Raw genomic sequence first — 27,226 nt, forward strand, 5'->3', positions numbered from 1 at the left:
GAGATACAAAAGACAGCAAAGCATGTGATCTGCATTCTCGGAGCTTACAGAATATTGGGGAAGGAATGGATTAATCAAGTAATCACATAAACAAATGTGACTTTACATGGCACTGAGAGTGTGCATAATAAGGATAAGTGATCAAGTCAGGCAGATCAGGGGAATGGACCTTTTCAGGGAAGACTCGGAGAGTGAGTAGGAGTTAGCTAACTGAGAGAGGTGACAAAGCAAAGAGCATTCGACTGAGGGAGGCGCAACAGCAAAGAGCATTCTTGGCAAAGAGTAGCAGGAGGAAGCAATCTATACTGCAGGAACTAAAAGAAGGCCAGCGCGACTGCAGAGGAAGAGGCAGGGACTCAGTCATAAAAAGACTTCCAAACCACGTAAGGAATGCTGATTCAATCCCAAGACCAGGCCAGGCCACATTTCTTTAACCAGCCAGCTAACCCCGACCGGGATGACAGCACTACCCCCTGAAGATGGGAACCTCTGTTATAGCTTGCATGGCTTTGAGATATTGCTAATGCCTGTTACTCCCAGTTTCAGTCCCCTGATGTGAAGAAGGCCTGAACAGGTTTGAAATCTCTGAAGATGCTTTAAAAGGCATTTGGTGGCACTTCTCCTGCCCTCCATTCTCCTAAAAAAGGTGTTTTGAATCACAGAACCAAATCAGGATAAATAATTTAAAGAGAGAGACAACCAGGGATATTATCTAGCCAATCTCCTTTACTTTCTTTGTTATGTTTTATTTTGTTACAGAGACAGGGGCTCACTCTGTCACCTGGGCTGGAGTGCAGTAGTATGATCACAGCTCACTGCATCCTTGAACTCCTAACCTCAAGTGATCCTCCCACCTCAACCTTCTTAGTAGCTTGGACTATGGTTGCATGCCACCACAACTGGCTAATTTTTTATTTTTTGTATAGTCAGGGTCTCACCATGTTGCCCAAACTAGTATCAAACTCCTGGCCTCAAGTGATCCTCCTGCCTTGGCCTCCCAAAGCACTAGGATTATTGGCATGAGTCACCATGCCCAGCCTCTCTCTCATTTTCTAGTTGTGGATATCACATGCTAGTACCAGAACTAGAACTCAGTTCTAGATTTCTGAGCCAGTGCTTTTCCCACTACCCCTCTGCCACTCAGAAGATCCCATTTATTTAATCTGCCCGAAAGCCAAAACTCTTAACACCCTGAAACAGCTAGCTCACTTCTCACTGTTGAACACAAGCCTGCTCTGATATCAACAATACTAACATGCAACATAATGAACCAGAAACTAAAGAGTAGCACGTAGCAGGGGATGTCTGACTACATTTGTTTAACAACTGTCAGCTTCTCTACAAAGCAGTTAAATCTTGATTAACTGGAAGCTTCCTTTTTTTTTTATATTTGTTAAAGACTCTGCTTTCAAGAGGAATCAGATAGTAAGTGAAGAACTAACATCAGCGTTTTGTTAAAAATAATACAGGGAATAAAAACTTCTACAGCAACTGGGTGACTCGCACATTAACCACACCATAAAAAGACGACACTGAGGAGACAGCGGCTCCAGGCAAGTGGAGTTCTCTTAAGTAACAAAGAAAATACTCCCTGCAGCATAGAGCCCTTCTGTGGCAGCCTAAGACTAAGGTTACGGCCAGATCACAGAGAACCAAACTGAAAAAACAACCTCCTACATATCCCCTGACCAAATCCAACATCAGGGTTAGGCCAGACATGTGAAAGGATTATTTATAGTTCTGACTACCGGTAACAAAGAGGCTAATTAATCTCATTTATCTAATGTCCATGAAGGTCTTTGGACTTCTGTAAACTAGTACACAATTATAACATTAATTCAAAAGTTTCAGGACAACAGTTTTGCAAATCCAAAACCATATTCAAATGCATAAAACTGAAAATGCTAACAAATAAATGATTTTGAAACTACACAAATTATTTTTTCTCCATTTCCTTGATTTTTGTAGAGACAGCATTTCTAATATATTCATCTTTTTATATCTCCTTAGGTTTTATTTTAATCTTTTACCACACTCTCCTCTGATTATTATTATTTTTTTGCCAAAATGGTTACAAACAATCTATGTTTTTCCAACTTTCTGTACTAGTTTTGACTTATTTGGGCATGGAGAATGAAGTCTCATCTTCAACACCATCATAAAGATAACCAACATGCAGTGGATAGATACACATCAGTCATCTTTTAACCTAGTATCTCATTTAATCCTTTTGCCTGTAAATTACTAACCTTGGGTTGCAGAAAAAGAAATAGTAGTTTGGAGAGCTTACATAACAAAGGAGAAGTTATCTGAATCCACATAATCTGGTCCCAGAGCCAGGGCTTTTAACCACTGCTCTACAGCTGCCTTTCATGTTAGAACAACATTTTTAAATCCATAATGTTTTAATTTCTCAGTGATCGTTTCTTGATTACAATTATTCATATGCTGCTCCAGAACTAGCTAATTCAATTCTGTGAAGAAGACTCTGAGGTATACCAGCATCTGAGGTACAGCAACAATTATATATAAAAACCCTCTCTGCCAGGTGCGGTGCCTCACGCCTGTAATCCCAGCACTTTGGAAGGCCGAGGCAGGTGGATCACCTGAGGTCGGGAGTTCAAGACCAGCCTGACCAACATGGAGAAACTACGTCTCTACTAAAAATACAAAAATTACCAGGCATGGTAGCGCATGCCTGTAATCCCAGCTACTCAGGAGGCTGAGGCAGGAGAATCACTTGAATTTGGGAGGCGGAGGTTGCAGTGAGCCAAGATTGCACCACTGCACTCCAGCCTGAGCAACAAGAGCAAAACTCCATCTCCCCCCCAAAAAAGAAAATAAAACCCTTTCTAAAGTTTCAAGATGAAACAGAAATCCCCTATTATATTCTCTTATTAAAGATACATATTCTCAAAATTAACCAAAGTTCATCATGACTGTCAAAAGACAACAGCCCATCTTGATTTCTAATATTTCTTGTCTTCTAAACTTGCATTGAATTCACTATCGAATTAAGCTGCACACTGTGTGGAGAGCTCTTCTATGCCTTCAGACACTTAAAAAACACTGAAAATGCACTTATGCATCTGCCAGAAGCTTCTGTTGCCAGAACTTGTCAGAACAAGAATGATTTAGTACTAATTGCAGTGCCCTTGACAGTCCTGAACTACAAGGTTTATCCATCTCAGTAAGATGGAGCAGGTAAAGGAACATGAGAGCAGATGTAGGAAGCAGCGCAATCTTCTCTGACAGCCAAACAACAAGACAACCAGTAACAGTACTCATCTTTCTACTATGTCAGCAAAGCCACTTACTTACCAAGGGTTTATGGAATAGGTTTTGCTGGCTGCCCAGATGACTGCCCCTTTCTTCCCCACAAGTTATCTCCCAAACAGTATCTCTGCATGAGCTTTCTCTTTCCTTATCACTCCTCTCCTCTCCACATCGCTTAACTAAACCCTGACTTTTCCTTCTCTTTCATGGATCATATCATCCTTAAATACAGACTTTCATCTGTCTTGAGATGAGATGAGGGACTTCCAGTTTCCTTGATTCTAATCCTCCTGTGACAAGGTACATCTTTCTTATCTGTGTCATTAATCAATAAAGAGCTGACAAGAGAGTCACTCAATATTATGAGCCATTCAGTTAAGCTGGAACACTGCTCAGGTAAAATTTAGAATAAGAAGTCGTCAGGCTTCATAAAATTGATCTTATCCCAATAAAACCTGGTTAAGAGTCCTTCTTCATTGTCACAGGAAAAATCCAAAAGCAAGGAAAACACAGCTTAGAAGTAGTCTTATAAAATTAATGATATTACTTCTGTAGTAAATCAAATCCACACAGATTTTAGAAGTTATAACTAGTAATCAACCTGAAAGTTAAATTTAAAAGCTTTTTTTTTTTTTTGGTAGTAAAATCAAGATGACAGCATAAGCCAGGCCTATCAAAAGACTTAAATCAGTAAACTCTTAAAAGATATTCTTTAAAATAGTGGTAGTTTAAAATCCAGTAGGTATCATATTTAACCTGCTAAAGACAGAACTTAGCAAGCATTACAGAATAATATCTTTTGGATGGTTTTCAGAAGTGCCTTCTGTGGAACTGTAGAGACGATTCAATTCTCCAAGGAGAAGCTTACTGAGACTCGGGCATATTCCTAAATTCCTAGTAAAGCTCTCCAAAGCCCATGAAAAACTATCACTAAATTAACCACTCCATCAAGTTAAACATGTTCCTAACTTTTCTGTTGGTAGCAACTGGCCAACGGTAGAACATTTTTTTCTAATTCAGTCCATTCTCTGATATCTAACAAGCCACTTGTAGTGCTAAGCAAAATATTCTACTCTTCTTTCAAGTTTGAAAAAAAACAGACCCCTGGTCTGCATGGAGACTTCAACAAAAACCATTCACACTGGATTATGTGCTCCTGCCCCCACCATACAACATCAAATGTACTGAAAAAGCATGGAGAACAAGGCTGCCACAACCTTCAAGGCTTCATGACTAGGAGGAGTCTCTGTGCCCTTCACACTCTCTTCTGCTGCAGGAAGTGCCTTTTCACCTAGGGGTGGTTAATTTTATATGTCAGTTTGGCTATATGATAGTGCCTAGTTAGTTGGTCAAATACTTAATCTAGCCAGGTGTGGTGGCTCATGCCTGTAATCCCAGCACTTTAGGAGACCGAGGCAAGCGGATGACCTGAGGTCAGGAGTTAGAGACCAGCCTGGCCAACATGGCGAAACCCCGTCTCTATAAGTATAAAAATTAGCCAAGCATGGTGGCAGGCTCCTGTAATCCCAGCTAATCAGGAGGCTGAGGCAGGAGAATCGCTTGAACCTAGGAGGCAGAGGTTGCAGTGAGCCAGATTGCTCCTCTGCACTCCAGCCTGGGCAACAAGAAGGAAACTCCATATCAAAAAATAAAATAAAATAAAATACTAATCTAGGTGGCACTATGAAGGTGTTTCGTAGAGATGATTCACATTTTACAATCAGTTGACTTTAAGTAAAGGGAAAGTACCCTGGATGATATGGCTGGCTCTCATCTAATCAGCCGAAGGCCTTAAAAGCAAAAACGTGTTTTTGAAGAAGGAATACTGCCTCAATATTATAATATGGAAATCCTGCCCAAGTTTCCTGCATGGAGGCCTTCCCTATGAATTTCAGACTCAAGATTACAACTTCAACTCTTACTTGAGTTTCCAGGCAGCCCTATAGACTTCAGCCCTCCCATCTCATGAGCCAGGTAAGTTATAGTGGGGTCTAGTTAGCTCAGTTTAAAAACCCAGTTTATCACTGTACAGGAACCTATCATTTATGAAAAAGATCAGTTATAAGAGCATCTTAGATTCTCTTCAAAAATAAGTTCTTAAATTTGGGCTAAAAATGTCTACCTAAGAAGATCATTTTATTCAATTTCTAATCTCACAACTGATTCCTTACTTTGAAATTTTTAACAAGTAATCATGCACTTGAATAACTCTATCAACAGGGACAGCAAGGTGGAAAGGAAATGGCATTTATTGAATTCTTCTCATGCGTTGAGTGCTATCCTAATCACTGTAGTCCCAGCTACTCAGCTACTTATATACAAAAGTCATCCAGTTTAATCCTCACATAGTAACTGTGAGATAGGCATTATTAACATCATATTACAGATAAAGAAACCCAGCCTCAGAGAACTTAAACAAGTGATGCAAAACCACACAACTAGCAGACTTAACACTCAGCTCAGGTGGTCTTACTCCAAAACTCATTAAGTCAGCTTTTGCTAGTAATAACAATCCCAAAATCTCAGTGACTTACCACACCAAATAGTTATTTTTTTGTTCATACTAAATGAAAGTTAAGGGCTGAGTAAAGCGCTGCTCATTGCTGCAGGTCTTCACGTGTCTTTTCATTCTGGGATGCAAGCTAAAGGAGCAGTACATATCTGGGATGTGTTGTTCTCCCGGCACGCAGCAGAAATCCAAGAATTTAAGCCAAACCACACAATCTGTGTTTAAAATTTCTGTACAAAGTTGGCATACAACATGTCTACCCATGTTCCATTAGACACAGCAAGTCACATGACCAAGCCTTACCTTGCGGGGAAACATACTCAACCTATTAGAAGTTACGAGATGTCATCTGGCTAAGAGTATTAATACATAATTCCCCCCATACAATTTTTAAAATTGTCTCTTATGAAGACACAGTGTGTATTCTGGGTAGGGTGAAAAAATGAAGTGAATGTACAGTAGTTAGGGGGGCTAACTGTAAAAGTCATTAATGTTTCCATCAAATAACCATAGGTTTTTTGTTTGGTTTTTTTTTTGAGACGGAGTTTCACTCTTGTTGCCCAGGCTGGAGTGCAAAGGTGAGACCTCAGTTCAATGTAATCTCTGCCTCCCCGGTTCAAGCAATTCTCCTTCCTCAGCCTCCAGAGTAGCTGGGATTATAGTTGCCCACTACCACACCTGGCTAATTTTTTGTAATTTTAGTAGAGATGGGGTTTCACCACATTGGCCAGGCTGGTCTCGAACTTCTAACCTCAGGTGATCTGCTCACCTTGGCCTCCCAAAGTGCTGGGATTATAGCTGTGAGCCACCATGCCCAGCCTATATTCACAGTTCTTTTCCAGGGCATATCGAGGAATTATATTTCCTTACCCCACTAATGTCCTCCGTAGCCAGATAACTTGCTTTGATCAATGAAATATAAGCCAAGGTGATACGTAACTTTTGACTGAAAGCTGTATACATGCATGCTGTATTTGTCCTGCAATGCTTCAAATGATGACTACAGTCTGATTCCTGAATGAAGACAATATGGAACAGAGTCCCAAATCAACCCATTATGCACATGTAGCATGAATGAGAAATAATAATTTTAGTCATTTCTATTATTTCAGCATAAGTTAGCTTATTTTGACCAATACGCAAGTCAAACAGATTCTTTCAAGAATATAAACTAAGAAAGGGAAAGAACTGCATAACTGCAAAGTCGAATGAATCTAAGACACTTTATGATAAGCCAAAAACTAAACATGAGTAAGCAGAAGCTATGAGACAGAAAAAGAGAGAGGCAAAGTAAGAAAATGAACAAGGCAGTATGTAGTTAGAAAAAAGCAGACACACATACACCCCGCCCCCCCAAAAAAAACCAGATACATCAAAAGAGCTCATGTGGCCCATGAGTAAGCTGATGACAGTTTTCATACTCTAGTGTTGCCTGCACTGCTACAGCTTTCTGGACCTAATAAGAATCTTTACAACTCCTTTCTTTTCTTTTTATTTTGAGATGCAGTTTCTTGTTGCCCAGGCTGGAGTGCAGTGGTGCAATCTCGGCTAACTGCAACCTCCACCTACTGGGTTCAAGCGATTCTCCTGCCTCAGCCTCCCCAGTAGCTGGGATAATAGGCATGTATAGCCACCATGCCTGGCTAATTCTGTATTTTTAGTAGAGATGGGGTTTCTCCACGTTGGTCAGGCTGGTCTCGAACTCCCGACCTCAGGTGATCTGCCCACCTCGCCCTTGCAAAGTGCTGGGATTACAGGCATAAGTTACCACACCCAGCCCTTCCTTCTCTTAAATGCTAGAATGAGCCTTAAAAATGAAAAACGTGGGACAAAATGAGACCTGTGAAATGTTCTAGGTCAATTCTTTAGAAAAATTCTATGCTTAGTCCAATTACAGCATAAAGATTTACTTCTTAACGTAAAGATTATAATGTTACTATATCAGGCTGGATGTGGTGGCTCATGCCTGCAATTCCAGCACTTTGGGAGACTGAGGTGGGTGGATCACTTGAGGTCAGGAGTTTAAGACCAACCTGGCCAACATGGTGAAATTTCATCTCTACTAAAAATATAAAAACTAGCCAGGCATGGTGGCAGGTGCCTGTAATACCAGCTACTCAGGAAGCTAAGGCAGGAGAATTGCTTGAACCCAGGAGGAGAAGGTTGCAGTGAGCGGAGGTCATGCCACCGCATTTCAGCCTGGGCAACAGACTGAGACTCCGTCTCAAAAAAAAAATACAAATAGGCCAGGCACAGTGGCTCACGCCTGTAATCCCAGCACTTTGGGAGCCCAAGGCGGCCAGATCACCAGGTCAAAAGACAGAGACACTCCTGGCCAACATGGTGAAACCCCGTTTCAACTAAAAATACAAAAATTAGCTGGGCGTGGTGGCACACACCTGTAGTTCCAGCTACTCAGGAGGCTGAGACAGGAGAATCACTTGAACCTAGAAGGCGGAGGTGGTAGTGAGCCGAGATCGTGCCACTGCACTCCAGCCTGGTGACAGAGGAAGATTCCGTCTCAAAAAAAAAAAGAAAAGAAAAAAAAAGTACAAATAAAAAAATATATTTTTCTATATCAAATTGAGTAGAGGTAACATTCATTTATGATCTAAAACATTAAATATACATAAACTCATTAAATAGCTCCTACTAATTAACATCAATATAAATTTCAGGAAAAAATAGAAATAAGGCAAGGATAAGAAAAGATTTCCCAGAATCAAGAGGCTAAAACAAAAGAGGAAGACAATCTTACCTTCCTAAAAAGTTTTCTTATTTGTAAAGCCAAGGAAAGAAATGGATTCTTTTATAAACATATGCAGAGTCTGTAACAACCTGAAGTATAAAGTAGAGTATACTAAAGTATAATATATACAAGCCTTAAGTGTCTACTACAATACTGGACTCAGAACTAGAATTCAATAAATACTTATTTGACTGATTGATCATATAAATCATTAGGGAAGCATGTGCTTTATATATCACTCACTACATACACTCATGCTTCATATCGCAAACAAAAAGCTACCAATGATGGCTAGACATAGTAATTCTAGATCTAAAACCCAAATAGATAGTAATATGTTAACTTAGCTATATGACAGAGTAAACTGAGAAGCTCAAGAGCATACTGAACTTAGTATTTGGTTAAACACATGCCAAGCCTTTTAGCTAGAAACAGGAAGTACTTACTGGAAAGTTACTATGGTTGGCACTATGTTGGTACTATGCTAAGATTCTTCACAGGAAAGAAAGCACACTCAAAAAATTCTTTATAAACTATGGTACAGTAGTGAAGCAATGAATTCTTTAGTAAATTCAATGGTAATTTGGCCAGTAGATATCAAAATACACAAAATTAGTTTCCAACAGGTTTCCAAGTATCAGATACCAAAAAGAACTATTAAGTTGAACTGGTCATTTCAACTTCATTTTTACAAATCTAGAAAGTTGCCAGCTTTATGAATGTTGGGTTATAAAATCTGTATACTTTAATATTACTTATTTTACTATTACTTAAATCTTGTTTTGGTATTTAATTCATCTGGGATGATAGATAGGAAAGTAACAAAATTTATCTTTAGTTGGTTTTTTTAAAGATTGCATAAATTTTCACCTTTAAGTGACAGGCTCTCTAGAATGACAAGTAATGTGACATGGAAAAGTAAATGACACAAAACTGAATTACCTTTGTCATTAATCTTGTTCCTTTGTGTAGTCAATCCAGGTTGAGAGCGACACAGTCTCAATTTTACTATTCAAGCACTAAATGAATCTGTCTCCTCCACAATGGCAGTTCCACCACAAGAGTGATACATATCCTCATTTTAATTAACCTAATAGTCTATTCACCGATCATACTTGGAGGTCTATTTCATTACTCTAAATTAACATTTTCTTTCCATTAAAGTTACAGATAATAAAAAAGACATTGCTTTCATGTGTAGTTTACAACACATTTAATCTATAGTACTCCTTTGCTTAGTGATTACAAGCACTTAAATGCTTGAAAAGCACTTAGAGCTACTAGCGGTGAAATGATTTATTTATTCATACACAGAGAAGGCCATTAATAAGAAGAATAAAAATGCAATATTTCAAGAATAAAAATACCCATTCATTAGCTCAATGAAAACAATTCTAAGAAAGGTGTTGATTGATCTCATTTTAAAAGGTATGATGAGTCTCCTCAAAGTAAATGGGTTTGTATTTACATAAAATAATTGAATAATCCTGACACATCTTGCCATTTATTCTCCTTACAAGGAGAAGATTTAGTTTCTTAAGTTTAGAGTCAGGCATAAGAACAACAATAAAGTAATTATAATTGTTCAAGAAAACTGTTTAAAGACTTTTCCTAGCAAATGTTTGCCAATTTAATGAGAAATTGTTTGATCATAATTCTTTGATTCAAATTCTGCACCTAGGGCTAAAGAGTCGTCTTTTAGATAGAAATTTACATGTATAGCAACTCATTATATTTACTTTCCAAATTAATCCCTGATCAAAATGAAACATAAACCTCAATTTGATTTAAAGATTGTTTTAAAAAAAACTTTTCACACAATTCCAAGGCCATATTCTCACAAGTGTTGCTAGACAAAGTTCTGTAAGCTAAAAATCCTAAGCTCCCCATCTGACTGAACGGATCCCACCTCTTGACTAAGAGGACCCCAGAGAAACCTAAAAAACTGAGTTCTTGGACATGATGAGAAGGGAGGTCAGACACACCTTGTTACATCCCCTTCCTTGGAGGTTTAGGCACAACTAACCAGTACTAGAGATAAAATAGAGATCATAAGACTAACAAAACAGACTGTTCGTGGCAATGAGATACCAAATTACAAACAGGACCTAAGGTCACACCAGACAAGGGTTAAGTCATGCACCCCCATATGTCATGCTGACTGAGTGTAATAGCTAATAGACTTCTTTATCTCAACTCAAACATTCCTTTCTGTCAACTCCAATTTTTTAGACAAAGCTTTACTCTTTAACTGATTACAAATTTTAAAATCTCTGAAGCCACCTATGACCTGTTAAGTCCCTGCTTCCCCTTTTTGGGCCAAACCAATGTATAACTCCCATGTATCGATTTATGAATTTGCTTATTAACTCCTGTCTCCCTAAAATGTACAATCCAACTATAATCTGACTGCCTTCGATGCATTTTCTTAGGACCTCTTGAGATTGTGCTTCCCTGTGCCATGGTCACTCATACTGGCTCCAAATAAACCTTTTTACAGAGTTTAGTTATTCCATTAACAGTGCATTCCTTTGAACTCCCTCCCATGTCAACCCTACTCCGACCCTCAAAAACTACACTGAAGCCTGAAAAACCAATCTACAAACTTTGAAGGAATATTCCATTTTCATTACATGACTATGAAATCCTTGCTGATTTAAAAATTAAGGTATCTCATAAAAAACAACTGCATTTTAATCTATTTTGATTAAAATCACTGGTCAGAGAACGCAAAATCAAACAACGCATGTTCTCACTCATAGGCGGGTGTTGAACAATGAGAACACATGGACACAGGGAGGGAAGCACTACACACTGGGGTCTGTTGGGAGGAAATATGGGAGGGACAGCGGGGGGTGGGGAGTTGGGGAGAGATAGCATGGGGAGAAATGCCACATATAGGTGAAGGGGAGGAAGGCAGCAAATCACACTGCCACGTATGCACCTATGTGACAATCTTGCATGTTCTTCACATGTACCCCAAAACCTAAAATGCAATTTAAAAAAATCACTTGTCAGGAACAGGCCTTAATAACTTTTTTCTGGAAAATTTCCTATATAACATTGTCTTAATAAATAGAGATCGGCACTCAAGAAAGTTCATGCTACACATTTGAAGGAAGTATTTTTATATTCTTTCAAATTCACTTTCAAAAACGGAGTGATGATTTGGTTATTTCATTTCCAGAAGTAAATAAAGCAAATACTCATAAACACTCCAAAATGAATTACCCTCAAATTTACTCTTGGAAGTCTGGGAATAATTTTCTCTCTATTATGATAACACCAAAAACAAAAGGTTATGCATTCCAACTACAGCATTTTCCTTCAACTAGTTATCAAAATATATATACATGGTTTTGTGGCTTTGGTCATTTTAACGGCAAAGTAGAAGGTTTGCTCAATTCTCTAACATTTCTTCAATTTGGAATGAATCATGTGAATCATAATTTCTTTCTATACTTAAAGAACCTATTGCTGACAAGCTTGATTTTAATAGTTTCACAAATACCATATTCTCAATATACAACTTCACTCTGCCTCACTTCTACAGCCTTCTACTACAATATTTTACCCTAGTCAACTTTTATTTCTATGCTCCTAAAAGATTCTGCTTCAATTAAATCAATGTGGTCATATCGCCCACTGTTTATTTCATTCATCACACCTTCCTACCCATTACCCCATGCCCATTCTCTCAGGAATTCCTCCCTTCCTTTTCCTCTCCCACTATCCATATTCAGCCCATCTGCAGGACTAGCTTAATACCCATCTCCTAGTTTTGCACCAGGATCTCATCTCTGAATCTCTAGGAACTTATTGCCACATAGGTGTTACTTTGTTCTTCAACTGTTTCATATGTGTGTCACTTTGGTAATCATCTCCTCAGTTTAGCATCTCATACTAAATCCAGAACCAATATCTCCATAAATCTGCAATCATACATCTAAAAATAGCATGTGTTAGTCTCCAGAGCTTAATAAAGGTAAATAGGTCCAGACTTACAGCAAAACCAAAGCTGCTCTCAATTTTCATGTCTCATATACTTTCAAACATTATAGAATTTGGCAGAAAGATGATTTTAAGCCATTGTCTGGTGGCATAGTCACTAGCCTGGGCCACGGCAGTAGAAGCTCTTCCCTGACCAGCATCTCATGAAAGTGCTGTGAAGTGAGTCTTCAGGTGAGGTGGGCCTCCAAGAGTTGTCAGTGGAAGGCTCTAGGGCCTGGATCTTCTTGTTCCCAAGAGGTACCAAAAGGGTAAATGTACCCAGATGGGGACCAACATCTCCTTCTGGCCCAACGTCTAACTTCCCTTCCAACATGGAACAGTAGGTGCAGCCTGGTGCACAAGCAGATGGTAGACTGGAAGGTACATCAAGATAATGCATGGGTGATGGAGATGACCAGCTAATTTGCAATTCACCTTTAGGGAGGAGTTAGCAGGTTCCATTCCCATATCCTTACACAGGGACCTCCCTTCCTGTGTAGAATTTAAAGTTTAAGGGTTCCTTAAACAAAAGCCTGAACCTAATCTCCACTAATAACTGAATGGATATTTCTGGTGGTTCTCACCCATCCACCTTGTTTTCTGTGTATCTAGGAAAGCGGCCCCCTCATAAATTCTAATGAGAGACTGCATTCTATTTTTTACGTCTCTAGGAACTGACACAATCCACCATTTACTTAACATGTTCTACTGTTTAACTTTCAAACACATTTTCATTAAAGTATTATATATTAAGGTAATAGGTAAAATCTCTATCTGATCTTAGCCTCCATTTTGTCAATCCTGCAGCTTAAATGGTTACCACCTATTTTATACGAGTTACAATTATTACACAAAAGTAGAATAGGTCCAGGCGCAGTGGCTCACGTCTACAATCCCAGCACATTGGGAGACAGAGGCAGGCAGATCACCTGAGGTCAAGAGTTTGAGACCAGCCTGGCCAACACAATAAACCCCCTATCTACTAAAAATACAAAAAAAAATTAGCCAGGTATGGTATTGCACACCTGTAGCCCCAGCTACTTGGGAGGCTGAGGCAGAAGAATCACTTGAACCCGGGAGGCGGAGGTTGCAGTGAGCCAAGAACACACCACTGCACACCAGCCTGGGAGATAGGGTGAGACTCTGTCTCAAAAGAAAAAGGACAAATCAACAGAAAAAAGTAAAATTGACTCTGCAACTGAATATTAAGAATACTGGCAGGCCAGGTGCAGTGGCTCACGCCTGTAATCTCAGCACTTTGGGAGGCTGAGGGGGGCAGATCATAAAGTCAGGAGTTCAAGATCAGCCTGGCCAATATGGTGAAACTCCATCTCTACTAAAAATACAAAAAATTAGCTGGGCGTGGTGGCACACATCTGTAATCCTGGCTACTCTGGAAGCTGAGGCAGGAGAATCACTTGAACCCAGGAGGTAGAGGTTGTGGTGAGCAGAGATCACTCCACTGCACTCCAGCATGGGAGACAAAGCAAGATTCTGTCTCAAGGAAAAAAAAAAAAAAAAAAAGAATACTGGCAAAGAAAGAAGACTAAGATGTACATAAGTCAACATTTTTTAAGTATTAAAAAAATTCTTACAGGCCTTTTTAATGAATAAACATATAATCCTAAATGCTGTAAAAGCATTCTCTATAATCACTATTTCATGAGTTTTACTTTATTTTATAGCACTTCTGCTGTTCTGGACAAAATAAACTTTACCTTCAGCTCTAAGTGAGTCCAAATTGGGCTGAACCAGCATAATCTCATTCCCCTTACAAGAATATTTGAGTCAGGACTAAACATATGCCTTGAGATGGTTTTATCAACACAAAACCAAAACTTCAATTATCCTTCCCTCTAGACCACCTGGTATGTGGATGTGAAGCCTGGAACTGTCACAGCCATTTTGCTACCATAAGGAAAGATACCCAAGCCAAAGCCGACAAAAAGAAAACAGAGCTAACAGAATTGGGGAAAAAAAACGAAGTGGAGGGTGCCAGGCCTAAGCCCACACCATCAGTGAATTCTGCCAGTTATCTGAGTACATTCATTTCCTTTCCTATTTAAGCTATTCTGAGGCAAGTTTTCTACTCCTTGTAACAACAACAAAAAAGTTACTCATCATCCTGAGGCAGAAAAAAGGCTGAAGACAATGGATTTGAGAACAGAAAGGACTCTTCTATGATAAAGGGCCAGAATGCCCAAGTTTTACAAGAGGTCTTTTCTGAAACAATGCTGTCTAGACCTGCAAATTTCTCCCAACCAATCCCCTGGTTCTAAGGAAGTATATACTCCTCAGAGTGAATTACCAAGAAATGGCTTTGTGTGTCTGTGTATTCTGAAGCAGTAACTACAGAACTGGAAAGATCATGGCTGAGCCTCACTCCACCACCAGAAATAAATGCTGAACCAGCCATGACAGCACACACATACACTGCTGTGGTGTTTCAGGCTGCTGGGAGAACAATATTCTTCCCTCTAGTGGACAAAGACTACATTGAGCTGCGGGAAGCACAACCCCTTTAGTAATCAGATTTTCATGTTTCTCTTCTGTATTTTAGGAATGAGTAACCACCTAGAGATTCTCAGCTACTATCAAGAGTGGAATCTTAAAATAAATTCTCGCTTTCCAAAATGGCAGCCTCCAGTCGCGCACAAGTGTTAGATCTGTACCAGGCTATGCTGAGAGAAAGGCTACGCCTACAATTACAGAACATATGCTGTCAGGAGGATAAGAGATGCCTTCAGAGAAAATAAAAATGTAAAGGATCCTGTAGAAATTCAAACCCTGGTGAATAAAGCCAAGAGAGACCTTGGAATAATTCGTCGACAGGTCCATATTGGCCAACTGTATTCAACTGACAAGCTGATTATTGAGAATTGAGACATATCCAGGACCTAGCGAGCCGGGACCAGTCACCAGCAGCAGCCAGGGACCACCTTCAGCATCCACTCTGTGTTTGAGATGGGGGCTCCCAAAGTCAACTTACAATAGTCTCTTGCGCTGCCTGCCCTGTGGGAGCTGATAAACTGAGTCACGTTTGCATTCTGCTGCAGACTTACTGAAAAAGGACAGCTGTCTATCCTTGGTTCAAGTGTTAGAATGAAGAGCTGGAGCTCGTTCAGAATAATGCCGTGTGTTACCACGTCTCCCCTCCACCCCACTCCTATCTTGTAGCTCATGACCCCTGTGTATACACTTGTTTCTTGGTCCTTGACAATAAAAAGAATTGTCTCCCTGAGCATTTCACACCAGAAAAAAATAAAAATAAAAATAAAAATAAAATAAATTCTCATGAAAATATGTCAGCCAGAGCCAAGGGTAATCTATGTGAATTATTAAAGAAGTATGACCTGCCCTTCCCTTTTCATCTTGCCTTCCCTTTTGTCTCCAGTATGCAGGAATCAGCATAGTGGCTGAGGCAGCTAAGGACATAAGGCAGTGAGAAAGGGTAGTGGGTGTATGCAGAGGCCCAGGGCAACAGGGGCAGTGGCAGAGGAACGAAGATGGCCTAGAGATGATGAGTGGCAAAGACAGCAGTGTAACTGGGACGTCTACATACAGCAAATTATTTTTGATTGTGCAAATAAGCAAATATATTGGGGATAATGGGTACTGTGTTACTGCCAAAGGAGATATTTACAAACAACTCCAAGATGCAGGGTTAGAACTGAAGATACCAGTAGGAACCCACGATTTTGTTACATACACATAAACACACACACATCCCTCTCCTAACTCTGTCTCATGACAGGGTCTCAGTTTCTTCAACTATGAAAATGAAGAGATATCCTAGACTCATTCTGAATCCCTTCCACTTCTCGCAATCCATGATTATATGAGAATGTTGTCAAACACAAAGATACCCACCTTTCTGCAATCTGCCTGAACCTACCTAAAATAATAATTCAGAAAGACATGTATCATGACAGTTAGAAATTAGTCAACAGGAAAAAGCAGAATTATCAATTATATCTATCACACAACATAAAGCAGCACGTTATAAATGTTCACTCGCTAGATGTTAGTGCTTAAGAAATTGTCACTTCAGCAAATAATTTTTCTTAATGTTAGAAAGATACAAGAACATTACTCGCTTTTAAAAAAAAAATGAGACTATCACTGACAAAATCTATCACCCCAAATTATTTCATTTCCACTTTATACCAGAAGAGATGAAATTTTAAGTATTTAAAATCCAGAATATATACCATGCAGAGAAGAGCCAGGCAAAGGCAATTAGAATTGTGAAATATTAATTTTAGCTTTTGCTTCTTATAACATTGGTAAATATATCAATCAAAATGTTAACCTTTCTGCTAAAACTAACACATAAAACGCCTTTGTAAAATAAGCATGTATCTATGATCTCTTCTCCTTTTTCACAACTTCGCCACTCCTACAAGTAACAGAAACAAATTTAACATAGACATTATATTACCATAATTTTTACTCTAGTCAATGATTCTTTTAGGAGATATATATTTAAGTAGCTACCTAGCATATGACTAGAGAGGACTTATGTCTAGCCACCAACAAATATACTTTGAGAGAGTGTCTGGATCACGCAAAGTTTTTAAATATATAAAGAATTATGGCCAATGCAAATTGGCCAAATACAGAGCCCAGAAATAAACCCACACATGTACAGCCGTATAAATCAGTTGATTTATACAATGGGAAAAGGATAATCTATTCAACAAATAGTGCTGGGAAAACTGGATTGCCACATGCAGAAGAATGAACTTGGACCTTTATCTCACACCATAATATAAGAATCAACTCAAAATGAATTAAAGACTTAAACAGAAGACTAGAAACTCTAAAACTACTAGAAGAAGACATATGGGAAAAACCACATGACACTGATCTAGGCGATGATTTTTTTTTTAATTTCACCCCAAAAGGTACAGGCAACAAATGCAAAACAGACAAGTGGGATTACATCAAACTAAAAAGCTCCTAAACAGCCAAGTAAACAATTAATGATATGCAGAGACAACTTATGAATTGGGAGAAAATATTTCTAAGTGTTGAGCCTAATAAGAGGTTAACATCCAAAATGCCTAAGGAGCTCAAACAACTCAATAGCAAGAAAGCAAAGCAAAAAAAAAACCCAGTTTAAAAACGGTGGAGGCACCGGAATAGACATTTCTCATGCAAATGGCCAAAAGATCAATTTTTTTAACAGTTCAACTTCACTAATTATCAGGAAAATGAAAATCAAAACCACAATGAGACATCAACTCTCACCTGCCCAGAATGGCTTTTATCAAAAAGATGAAAGATATGTAGTGGCAAGGACATGGAGAAAAGGGAACCCTTGTAAACTGTTGGCAGCAATGTAAATTAATACAGCAAATATGGAAAACATTATGAAGGTCCCTCAAAAACCTAAAAATAGAATTACCGTAAGATCCAGCAATCCTACTTCTGGGTACTCACCCAAAAGATTTGAAATCAGTATGTTAAAGAGATATCTGTACTCCCATGTCCACTGAAGCACTATTCACAATAGCCAAGTTATGGAATCAACCTAAGTATCTTATCAACAGATGAAAGGATAAAGAAAATGTGGTATGTATACACAAAAGAGTACTATTCAGCCTTACAAAAAGAAGGATGTTCTGTCATCTCCAACAACATGGATGGAATTATCAAACATTATGATAAGTGAAAAAAAGTCATCTGTTCTCACATGTGGAATCTAAAATAATCCAACTCAGAAGCAGAAAATAGAAGGTGATTATAGAGGCTGAGGGAGTTGGAGTTATGAGATGATGGTCAAAGGGTACAACATATCAGCTAAGAGAAATGTTTTTTTTTTTTCTTTTTTTGAGTCCTCTTGCACAGCATGATGAATATAGTTAATAACAGAGTATTGCACATTTCAAAAATTGCTAAGAGTAAATTCTAGTGAGGTAACAGACATGTTAACTAGCTTGATTTCATTATTCCACATTGTGTTCATAAATTATAACATAACTTTGTGCCCCATAAATTTTTGTAATTATAAACTGCCAATTTACAATAAAAATTCCATTTAAATTACCATTTAATGGCACCACCAAGTAAAATAACTATGACAATGACAGAACCAAAAAAATACCACCAGGATTAAAATAGGTGACAAAAGGGGGATTGGTGCTACAGCAAGTTTGCCTCCCTGGAGAAAACAAATGCTTCCTGACCATGATTCTCTAGCCCTTTGGGCCCTTACCCATCTGCTGTTTTGCATAATTATTTACATATTTAGCATCTTCATCTCAGTCCCCTTCCTCCTGTAAATTCCTATAGCACATATTCCCATTAATTATTCATTGAATACTCTGTATATCCTTCCCTGTGTCATGAGTTGTGTCTCAAAAATGAACCAATATAGAAAATGACTCAATAAGTCATCTGCTACAATGTTAACTAACTAGATCAAAGTTCTACTAAGAGTTTATTCCACTCAGTTGTGGGACAAACATAGGCCCTAAGACATGAATTTAATCAAGTTAATCTTTTCCACTGGTTTTTGGAGAAGCACCTTGTTACCAACCAGGAGAAAAAGGAAGAAGTTGTTTATTATAGAAATAATATGAAATGTATTTAGTTTTTTACATGAAACATTACCAAAGTAAAAATTTCTTGTTGAATCTATCCTTCTTTTTCCTAATCTGTTTCTCTTCATTTTCTTGTTTCTAGTTTGCAAAGGCAAACATTATGTCCTAATTGTTTTCTTTTTCTGCTTATATCAGAAAATATTCCTAAAACTTAAAAATATGAAAAACTGGGTACATCTTCCTAATATTATATGGGGAGGCAAAAGGCACTCCAAGCAAAAGTACTAAATGCACCACACTGTTTACCCTTGATTAAAGTCCCAGACCAGACTTAGTGAATTACCTGTGAACTTGTAGATTTCCATCTAATTGAGATGCAAATAATTTGTTTGGTAGAATAGATAACTACAAAGATTGATGGCTGAGTTGAGCATTAACCAATTTTCCTTCCAATCCAGAAACACTTATTTGATAAATTGCTTGTGTATGCCTAACTTTTCAAATGTTCTTTGAGGCAGTCATAACATCTTACTGATTTCTTCATTAATTTCCCAACTTAAGTGATTTTGCCTTTTTGAAAATTACCATGTAACACTTGTAAAAGCAGAAACCACTGTACAAAATGGTAGGTGTATTTATGTGACCACTGTTCCTTAACTGCTTAGTTCAAAGAAAAGATATATGAAAACCAAAACCATTTACATACTATCATATGCAATTGCCTCCCTTAGAAAAATCATTTTCAGTATGAAAACGAAAAAACAAAATTAAAAATTTTAATGTACTGGCTCATTTCCTCCCACTGAATTTATTACAATTTCCCTGGTAAGTTTAGAAAAGCTAGGGAGGAAAAAAGGTCTGGGCCATTAAGTCTGGCAGAATGAACAAGTCATGGACAAGAGAGCTACAGCTCTGGAAGCCAGCAAGGGGGTTTTCTTCTTGCTTGGGCTTCTCTTTAAATTATGCTTGACAATAAAAGAATACACAGAGATGTGAAAAACCTACACATATTCATAGGTTGATGAGCAATGCGACCTATCTAGCTACAATCAGCACATCATCACTGACTCATATTAAATGACAAACAATGCATTTGGCTTCAGCAAGCAATAAATAGTAACCTATAATTCAATAGCTTTCACAGTTGCTAAGCCAGAGACATTCATGATGGCTCAATGAGAGGTTCTGATATTGTTCATGCCAAATCAGCATAACTTCTGTTCTGCCATACTTATTTTGCACCAGGGCATTGTTTGAATTTTGCTGCTTAAATGGCAAACATAAAGGTCTTACTTGAAGATTCAGACAGTAAGCTTCATAGAGAACAAAGACTACTGGGAAGCAATTTAATTTGGTCAACAGTTACTGTAAAACTTCGTTAGTCGATGGAATGGTTCACAGTGCTGCCAGTCAAAAGTCAAAGGTATTCCCTCAATGTCAAAAGATTTCATGAACACTGGATTAGTCAGAATACTGGACAGCTTGAAACCCAGAGAAAACTCTTAAGTCATGGGCACAGAGGAATATATGTATACGCTTCGAAGTTAATCAGCTGTCTGCAAACAACTACAATTACTTTCTCAAAAGACGAAATTAAAGAAGAAGATGATCCTAAACCAAGTACTAACTTCTAATCCTTTTTCTTACATTTCTCTCTTGCTATCAACATATAATCAAGACTGTTCATAGGGTTCTTGGTTGAAAATGTGGATGTATGCTTCAGCCCAATAATTTAAGGTTACAGTGAGCTACGATCACACTATAGCACTGCAGCCTAAGCGACAGGGCTAGATTTTGTTTTAAAAAGAAATAAGAAAGAAAAATAAATTAATAAAACAGAAAGAATATGTGGACTTAAAAGGTCCATTGTTGGCAGTTAACACTGGTGTCTTGGGGCGGGGTGGGGGGTGGAAAGGAAAAGAAAAAATGAAAGCTTCTCCTAAAAGTAAAATATAATACAATTTGAACTAAAAAACATAATAAACAGCTTATTTGTCAAAATGTAAATGGTGGTTACTTCTACAAAATGGGATTCTGAATTGTTTTAATTTTCTTATTGGTGCTTTTCTGTATCTTCTGAAATTTCAGAAGATACAGAAAAGCACCAATATTACTCTAGTCAATGGAAAAAAGCAAATAAATATCTATTTATTTATATACATGCAATTTAACAGATTTTTAAATGAGGAGTACTCACTCCAAAGTCTTCCACTTTAAATTAATTCAGGAAATAAGCCTGAATGTTGAATTGATAATCTAGTTATTAGCTTTATGAAAATGCTTCAAAAAATTCTGGATGTCAATTCCAGTGTTTCTGATGCATGAAAATTAGAATTTGGGCTTGTGCTTTAAGCATATTTTACATAATCTGAAATAACATCTTTTACCTAAGTTTAAGATTAAAAAAGAGCCCCTCGACCAGGCGCAGTGGCTCACACCTGTAATCCCAGCACTTTGGGAGGCCGAGGCGGGTGAATCACTTGAGGTCAGGAGTTTGAGACCAGCCTGACCAACATGGCGAAACCCCATCTCTACTAAAATATAAAAAGTAACTGGGCATGGTGGCGGGTGCCCGTAATCCTAGCTACTTGGGAGGCTGAGGTAGGAGAACTGCTTGAACCTGAAAGCAGAGGTTGCAATGAGTTGACATGGTGCCACTGCACTCCAGCTTGGGTGACAGAGCAAGTCTGTGTCTCAAACAAAAAAAAAAAAAAAAAGGACCTCTACTGAAAGCTCATGGCAGTCCAACCCTCTCAATACAGAGCATAGGTAGTAAAATAATTCAAACTACTGGCCAGAATACAGAGAACTCTCAGAAATAGAAAGGTTTGCTACAGTTAGAGTCAATTAAATAAAAAAAGTTAAAATGCATATTTAAGTTTTCCCATACAATACTGTCAATTCCACTAAAAAGACAAAATATCTAAAGTCTTTAACCACAAACCCAAAGCCAAGGTGACCATAACTAAAATGTTTTTAAATAATAAAAGGAGTTTGATCTAAACAACATAATAAATCAAAGTTATGACTGCTAAACTCTCTCAAAAATCCAATAGTGACCAAGTGATTTCTATTCTAAGATGCAACATTTCCTTAAAAAGCTCAAAAATTAGGCCAGGCATGGTGGCTCACGCCTGTAATCCTAGCACTTTGGGAGGCTGAGGTTGGATCATTTGACATCAGGAGTTCGACACCAGCCTGGCCAATATGGCAAAACCCTGACTCTACCAAAATTACAAAAATCAGCTAGGCCTGGTGGTGGGTGTCTGTAGTCCCAGCTACTTGGGAGGCTGAGGCAGAAGAATCACTTGAACCTGGGAGGCGGAGGTTGCAGTAAGCAGAGATCATGCCACTGTACTCCAGCCTGGGCGACAGAGTGAGACTCCGTCTTTTAAAAAAAAAAAAAGTGGGGGGCTAAACACTAGATGCACAGTTCATTAACTTGGGGAATAAACCTACAGAGACAGGGACCACCCTCCCCTTGAGACAGTATGGTTTTCTGCCCAGATTAATGAACACTACCTTTATATAGACTCCATAAAATTCTCCAAGTTTTAGAAACTGATCTTTTTAAACTAAGGCTTTCCAAAAGCATTTAAATGTATTCCATTTCCCTTAATGCTTGAGGTAACATAACTTCTTATGTACAATATTCAGATTTGGGATGATTTCTAAAATACCTTAATTCTAAAGTATAATCACATTCATCAAAGCTGGTCATTTCAGAGGCAATCACCTCTTTATTGAAGTTGTAAGAGCCAGTAAAGTACTTCCTATATGTTATTTTTAGCAACAACTTTCCATCTCTTCATTTCCTTTCATAACAGTCCCTCAGATGAGTATTTGAACCCAGCCACAGATAGTAACAATTCCTTGAAATATGTTTTGTTTTAAAGTAGCAAATTTGTAAAGCTGAATACTGTTGCAGAGTAAACTCATCACAGATACAATATTAAAAAGTGAATTTTACATTCATTAGGTTTTGAAAAAATCTTTAAAAAAATTATATATTTGAGAAGCACATCTAATGGATTTTAAGTTGATTCTTTTTAACAAAAGACTATACATAAAATGTTTCAAAGTTGAAAACTCATTTTTTTAAACCAAAATTTTTAAATGTTGTTGGGAAAAATTTAACTTTCTCTTTCACTGACCAATAATAATAACCATGTAAATGTGGAGTGAGGTTCAGGGAAAGAATGTATTTAAAAATCCTTCCTATCCAGGAAAGGTGGCCCATGTCTGTAATCCCAGCATTTTGGGAACTGAGGTAGGCAGATCACTTGAGCTCAAAACCAGTCTGGGCAACATGGTGAAACCCCATCCCTCCCAAATACACAAATATTAGCCAGGCGTGGTGCCATCTGCTTTTAGTCCCAGCTACTCAAGAGGCTGAGGTGGGAGGAATGCTTGAGCCCAAGAGTTCGAGGGTGCAGTGAGCCAAGATTGCACCATTGCACTCCAGCCTGAACGACAGAGTAAGACCCTATCTAAAAAAAACAAAAAACAGGGCCGGGCGCGGTGGCTCAAGCCTGTAATCCCAGCACTTTGGGAGGCGGAGGCGGGTGGATCACAAGGTCAAGAGATCGAGACCATCCTGGTCAACATGGTGAAACCCCGTCTCTACTAACACAAAAAATTAGCTGGGCATGGTGGCGCGTGCCTGTAATCCCAGCTACTCAGGAGGCTGAGGCAGGAGAATTGCCTGAACCCAGGAGGCGGAGGTTGCGGTGAGCCGAGATCGCGCCATTGCACTCCAGCCTGGGTAACAAGAGCGAAACTCCATCTCAAAAAAAAAAAAAAAAAAACAAAAAACAAAAAACAAACAAAAAAAAAAAACAAAAAACAAAAAACAAAAAAAGAATCCTTCCCAAGGATCTTTGTCAGTTGTTAATGTGCAGATAATTTCTCTTTCAATCACTTTATCTCATAAAATTCTATACTGAAAATGAAATCTAGGTCTTACCCACTCCTCAAAAAACTTTCTGCTCCTCTGTCACTATAATTTTACCTCTGTCACCTCATCTCTGTGCTAACCAAAGTGTTGGAAAGAAAGTTTGAGCAGGAACACAAAGAACCCACCAGGTGAAAACAGAGTAATGGAAGATGATGAATAATGAGTGAAGAAAGGTAGGGAGAAATCAAGATAGTCTCTAAGCAAAATAAAATAGAATGCCTCATGATACGGTTTGGATCTGTGTCCCCACCAAATTTCATGCCAAACTGTAGTCCCTGTTGTCGGAGGTGGGATCTGGTAAGAGGTCACTGGATCATGGGGGTGGATTTCTTATGAATGGTTTACCACAATGCCCTTGGTGCTGTTCTTCAAACAGTGACTGAGTTTTCACAAGAACCGGTTGTTTAAAAGTGTCCAGCTCCTGCCCACATCCTTGTCCCTGCTCCTGCCAAGTAAGACACCTACTCCTGTTTTGCCTTCTACCATCAGTAAAAGTTCCCTGAGGCCTCCCAAGAAATGGATGCCGCCATGGTTCCTGTACAGCCTGCAGCACATGAGCCAATTAAACCTCTTTTCTTTACAAATTACCCAGTCTCAGGTATTTCCTTATAGCAATGCAAGAATGGACTAATACACCAAGTTTTTATATAAGGTATGTAATTATGTTCTATTAACACTGCAGTGACAAGAAAGAATCTTAAAGTAGTAAGCACTTTGTTCCGATTTCAAAACCAAACCACAAAATAATATTTATTAAGTGTATATATACCCATGAGACTCCAAGGGCGTATGCAATTTAATCAAATGAAAGAAAATAGAGAAAATGTCCGTTTGGGGGAAAATAAATTTATTTATCACAACAATAAAAAAGGGTTAAATACTTACATGAAATGCACCAACCAGAAATATATTTCTTTACAAGTCCTTTGCATATCAACATTCCTGCCTAATGTGCAACTGTTAAAGCCTTAAGACCTAGGTAAGCAGCATCCAATCTAAGATAAGTCAGTCTGTATTTCACTCACGAACAATCTCCAGTGTTCTGGACTACCAATGGGAATCCAACTCATTATTGCTTATAGGGTTTGTGACTCTAATATAGTTGAAAATCACATTTTCTGAAAACAAACGATCAAACATTTAAATAGGAATTTCTCTCTGTCTCTTGATTAATGGCCTCTGCAGCTCACGAAGTGTGACAACTGACAAATCACATTATGTTCTGAAAGAGACTTAGCGACTTTATGAGGATTTATAAGATATGGCGTGGTTTGTTCATACCTTTACTCACTCAAATCCTCTTCATCTAAAATCAACCTGTCCCAATGGTCTTTAAAAATTACAACCCAGTCAATACCACTGTTGGCAAACTAAGCAAAATCCCTAAAATCTAATATTAGCCTCCTCATTCTAAAACACAAGAGGAGGGAGTGAATCCAAGGAAGACAGAAATAGGAAAAGAGAAGATGGTAACAGAACAAAAAGAGGAGATGGGAGAAGAAATTATTTACAACTTGCAAGCTAAACACAGAAGTAATTTTATCAATGAAAAGAGGATGGTATAATTTTCCTAGACTTTGAATGTAATTTGCCAAATGCTGACAAGGCAAATCAAGCATCAGCTCTAGAGAATTCCAAATTAAAAATGATCAGTAACTACACTAAAAAAACATAATATACCCCATTGGTGCATTAAAAGAATAAACACCCTTTAAAATGCCCAAACCACCTGTGCCCATTGGAATGCGCTCAGCTCCTTCCCCTATTATCAGTACTTACTCAAAAAAATCTGTTTTTACCACTTTAACAAATGTCTGGTTAAGTTTATCTTTGACAAGAGATGGACTCAATGTGGCTATAAATAAGAAGGTACCCATGAGATGAAGACTGGAGGCAAAGTTCAGGTAGGCAAGTTATACTAGCTCATCAGTTACTAGCAGAAAGAGAACCGAGGCTCAATAAATTCTTCAGTCCTTTCAACAGGATCTTAGGAGCAGAAGCCCGTATTTCAGAATTCCATACTTTTACAATGTTTTTCTTTTAAGTATGTGTTTCTCCTCAGTTTCAAAAGTTCCTTTGGAATGATCAGCCTTTTCTAACAGGTTGGTTCACCGTAAGCACAGTTTTGGCTAGGGGTTAAAAGGAGAAGGAATAATTAAGGTGAAAGAAGAGTCTTGGTGAGAGGACAGCAAAAAGGACAGCACTGGTCACCCAGTTCAGACATCCTGTCCTTCCCTAATGTTCTTCCTCCACAGTCCCTATTAAACCTCACCAAATTCTGTGATGCTGACAGAAATCCATTTTTGGTCAAGTTTTCATCTCCTCCATAGTCCAGCCTCTTAACCAAATGCAACAAAAGAGTCAGAAAATTCAGTGGTTTGCATTTCAGATCATTTTACTTCCTGTACCTGGTTCTGAGATTTCAGTGTGCCTATGAATCACCTAGGGTCCATTCCCAGAGACTTTTTATTCAGAACAATCAGAGCAGAGGGGCCAGGCACGCTGGCTCATGCCTATAATCCCAGCACTTTGGGAGGCTTAGGTGGGTGGATCACTTGAGGCCAGGATTTCAAGAACAGCCTGGGCAACATGACAAGACGCCATCTCTACAACAAAATACAAAAATCAGCCGAGTTTGGTGGCATGTGCCTGTAGTCCCAGCTACTCGGAAGCTGAGGTGGGAGGATCGCTTGAGCCCAGGAGGCAGAGGTTGCAGTGAGCCAAGATTGTGCCACTGCACTCAAGCCTGGGTGACAGAGCAAGACCTTGTCTCAAAAAAAAAAAAAAAAAAAAGAGAGAGAGAGAGCAGAGACCCAGGAATCTGATACTAAAAAATACACCACACTTTCAGAAATCCAAGCTGGTGAAGGAAGATAGTTAAATGGCAGAAGGCAGTCAAGAGAAAGAAAAAATAAATAAATCAAGAGCTAAAAAGAAACATATGCTTCAATTAATTTTTACTCAATAATTAAAACTGATTGTACTATATGGATAACTTCCACATTATTTCAAAAACATAACTTCCTTGATTGGTTTTCAATTGTGATACTTCATGAATGGCATCACTTGTCAATTATTGGCGTTACAGAAAATAACGGGGGCTTTTAAGGGCAAATTCTTGCGATTTTTTTTTTTTAAAGGCTTTATTCAATCACGTGGCTTTCAACAAAAGCTGCCACCTTGTGATTGGAGGAACT

At 38.4% G+C, this 27,226-nt stretch overlaps 1 protein-coding gene and 1 pseudogene across 4 annotated transcripts in view; one reads left to right on the forward strand and one right to left on the reverse strand.

Moving 5' to 3' along the window:
* Nucleotides 1-27,226, reverse strand: part of PRIM2 (DNA primase subunit 2) — a 462,179-nt gene that overhangs the window by 177,374 nt on the left and 257,579 nt on the right. The gene's annotated exons all lie outside the window — the stretch shown is intronic.
* LOC105709605 (LYR motif-containing protein 4-like) lies at nt 15,158-15,407 on the forward strand (annotated as a pseudogene).

This window comes from Aotus nancymaae, unplaced genomic scaffold (genome assembly GCF_030222135.1).
Source record: "Aotus nancymaae isolate 86718 unplaced genomic scaffold, 86718_ANA_hifiasm-v0.15.2.pri h1tg000040l, whole genome shotgun sequence".
Taxonomy (NCBI): domain Eukaryota; kingdom Metazoa; phylum Chordata; class Mammalia; order Primates; family Aotidae; genus Aotus; species Aotus nancymaae.